Source organism: Brassica oleracea, chromosome C3 (assembly GCF_000695525.1).
Source record: "Brassica oleracea var. oleracea cultivar TO1000 chromosome C3, BOL, whole genome shotgun sequence".
NCBI classification, from domain to species: domain Eukaryota; kingdom Viridiplantae; phylum Streptophyta; class Magnoliopsida; order Brassicales; family Brassicaceae; genus Brassica; species Brassica oleracea.
In genome coordinates, this window is record NC_027750.1 from 45,801,212 (window position 1) to 45,804,936 (window position 3,725).

Below are 3,725 nucleotides of genomic sequence, written 5' to 3' on the forward strand. Positions count from 1 at the left end.
CTCTCCCCTCCTATTCCTTTCCCCTTTCAGGTGAGACTGACGAGCATGAGTGATTGCTATCGGATTGGTGCTTTGGGAGTTCTATTTCTTTTATTTTCAGACTTTCGATTTTATGATTTTATCGATATTTCGGGAAAATATCGATAAAATCGATTTTTAATCGATATTTCGGGAAAATATCGATAAAATCGATTTTTAATCGATATTTCGGGAAAATATCGATAAAATCGATTTTTAATCGATATTTCGGGAAAATATCGATAAAATCGATTTTTAATCGATATTTCGGGAAAATATCGATAAAATCGATTTTTAATCGATATTTCGGGAAAATATCGATAAAATCGATTTTTAATCGATATTTCGGGAAAATATCGATAAAATCGATTTTTAATCGATATTTCGGGAAAATATCGATAAAATCGATTTTTAATCGATATTTCGGGAAAATATCGATAAAATCGATTTTTAATCGATATTTCGGGAAAATATCGATAAAATCGATTTTTAATCGATATTTCGGGAAAATATCGATAAAATCGATTTTTAATCGATATTTCGGGAAAATATCGATAAAATCGATTTTTAATCGATATTTCGGGAAAATATCGATAAAATCGATTTTTAATCGATATTTCGGGAAAATATCGATAAAATCGATTTTTAATCGATATTTCGGGAAAATATCGATAAAATCGATTTTTAATCGATATTTCGGGAAAATATCGATAAAATCGATTTTTAATCGATTTTAGACGATTTTTAAAATATTTATGGAAATATGGGGATTTTAAAAAAATAAAAGTAAATAGCACCTTTTTGCTTGGCATTATGTCTTGAATCGTTAGTGTTTGGTTTCGGCAGAAGTTAATTGAATTGTTATTTCTTTCAGATGCCGCCGCGTAAGAGAGTTGTTCGCGCGCATGCCGCTAGTGCTCCTCGAGAGGGTGGAGATGAGCATGTACCACCACCAGTTCTACCGATTGATCAGGATGCCCTTAGGCAGATGGTGCAGGATGCTGCTAGACAGGCCGCACAGGAGGCAGTCCAGCAAGCTGTCAAGGAGGCTGCTAGAGTAGCTGCACAGGAAGTGGTTAGGCAGATGGCTGCAGCTCAGCAGGGTCAGCAGGTTCCGCCAGTTCAGGCTCAGGGGCATCAGCAGCCCCCTATTCAGCCGGTTCCACCAGTTCAGGTTCAAGGACAGCAGCAACCCCCTATCCAGCATGGTCCAGGAATTTTCCAGGTTCCACCACCAGCGCCACGCGTTCTTCCAGGGCAAGTTCCTGAGGTTGTGCCACCCATTCTTCCAGGGCAAGTTCCTGATGTTGTGCCACCCGTTCTTCCAGGGCAGGTTCCTGAGGTTGATGAGACGCTTATGCGGGTAATGAGACAGATGAAAACTGTAGGTTTGGAGACTTTTGAGGGAACAGTAGACCCTAGCGCGGCTTATAAGTGGAAGCATAGGTTGGCGTCATGTCTGTAGACAATCAATTGTCCGTTGCGCCTTTGTCTTAATATTGCAGAGTTGTATCTGCGTGGAGATGCATTGGTATGGTGGGATGGAGTGCGATCGATGCGTGATGGCGACATGACTTATGAGGATTTCCTCATTGCATTCGACAAGAAGTACTTTCCCAGAGAAGCGTTGCACCAGAAGAGGAATGCTTTTGAGCATCTGAGGCAGGGTACTAGGAGTGTCAGGGAGTACGAGCGAGAGTTTTGCCAGCTCCGCTTGTTTGCTGGTAATCATTTTGATGGAGAGGACTTGATCAGGAGGTTCTTAGATGGTATGCGAGTCGATCTCCGCGGCAGGTGCAGTATGGTTACTTACACCAGTTTGGAGGATCTGCTAGAGAAGGCTGTTGGGCAGGAGGCATGTATTGCAGAGGAGCAAAAGTACTCTAAGGCTCCACCTAAGACTGGAAGGACTTCAGAGCCACAAAAGAGAACATGGGAACAGTTGGGAGCACCTAGTTGCGACAAGTGTCGTCGCCATCATTTTGGAGAGTGCATCACGTGCTTCAACTGTGGGAAGATGGGACATAAAGGTAGGGATTGTCGGAGTAGGCCATTTGGTGCGCGGGGAATAGCACCAGCAGCACCAGCAGCATCCGCAGCACCAGTAGCGCAGGCAGCACCAGTAGCACAGGGAGCGCAGGCACCACCAGCTGCAGCATACGCACTAGGAGCTTGCTTCACTTGTGGCCAGTTTGGCCATATCTCCAGGTTTTGCCCGACTAAAGGGCCTGGGGCCAAGCGTCAAGCCATCACTCCGCGTGTTTATGCTCTAGGAGAGGCCAATGGAGCTGAGCCGATAGCCGGTATGTATTTTTATCATACTCGTCTGTTTTTGAGTAATTGTGTTTTGATGGATATCATGTATAGTTAAAAAAATAAAAAAAAAAAAAAATAAATAAAAATCATGTTGCATGCTGAGTACTTGTTGGAGAGAGGAGCAGAAGGATTTCTGGCGACTATTTTGATGGTTAAGTTTGGCTAAGTCTTGGCCTTTTCGAGGTGTCTTCGAGCCGAAGGTTAAGCAGATTCTGACAGCCGGTACTGAGAGATTGGGAACCACTGGCGTTCACCGAGATGTACCAGTCCTACTGGGAGGAGCCGACTTCATAGGAGACCTAGCAGAGATGGAGATGGATTACTACGATGTCGTACTTGGGATGGATTGGCTGTCCCGGCATCGAGTGGTGATAGATTGCATGCGAGCGAAAGTTAATATTCTATTCCTAAAGGAGATGGGAAGATCACATTCCAGTGCCTCCATGCTTACCGGGGAATTTCTGTTATTTCCATGTTGCATGCTGAGGACTTATTGGAGAGAGGGGCATAAGGATTTCTGGCGACTATTTCGATGGTTAAGGATGATGGACATCCTGAGTTGCAGGATATTCCAGTGGCTGCAGAATTTCAGGATGTATTTGAAGCCTTAAAGGGGCCACCACAACCCAGAGGAGATGTTCTCAATATTGAGTTAGAACCAAGAACAACACCGGTTTCGCGGGCTCCATACCGTTTAGCACCAGCAGAGATGGCTGAACTGAAGATGCAGTTGGAGGAGTTATTGAGTAAGGGTTTCATCAGACCTAGTACTTCACCGTGGGGAGCGCCAGTATTGTTTGTGAAGAAGAAAGATGGGAGTTTCAGACTTTGTATCGACTACAGAGGTTTGAACAAGGTGACCATCAAGAATAAGTACCCACTTCCCCGTATCGATGAGTTATTGTATCAGTTGCAGGGAGCTTCATGGTTTTCAAAAATTGACTTGGCATCGGGTTACCACCAGATTGCGATAACTGATGAGGATGTACGGAAGACTGCTTTCTGTACCCGTTATGGACATTATGATTTTGTGGTGATGCCATTTGGGTTGACGAATGCACCTGCAGCATTCATGAAGCTTATGAATGATGTGTTTCGCGAGCACTTGATAAGTGTGTGATTGTTTTCATCGACGATATCTTGATCTATTCTCGGAGTAGAGAGGAGCATGCAGAGCATCTGCGGATTGTGTTGGATAAGCTCAGGGAGCATCAGTTGTTTGCCAAGCTGAGTAAGTGTAGCTTCTGGCAGAGGAAGATTGGATTTTTGGGTCACGTGATTTCAGAGGCAGGGGTTGCAGTAGATCCGGAGAAGATTACTGCAATATCGGAGTGGCCTACACCTAAGACCGCCACCGAGATTCGTAGCTTTCTGGGTTTAGCAGGATACTA

At 44.2% G+C, this 3,725-nt stretch overlaps 1 pseudogene; it reads left to right on the forward strand.

Annotated features, from left to right (window-relative positions):
* The first annotated feature begins 1,573 nt into the window (after nt 1-1,573).
* Nucleotides 1,574-3,725, forward strand: part of LOC106330737 — a 4,752-nt pseudogene continuing 2,600 nt past the window's right edge.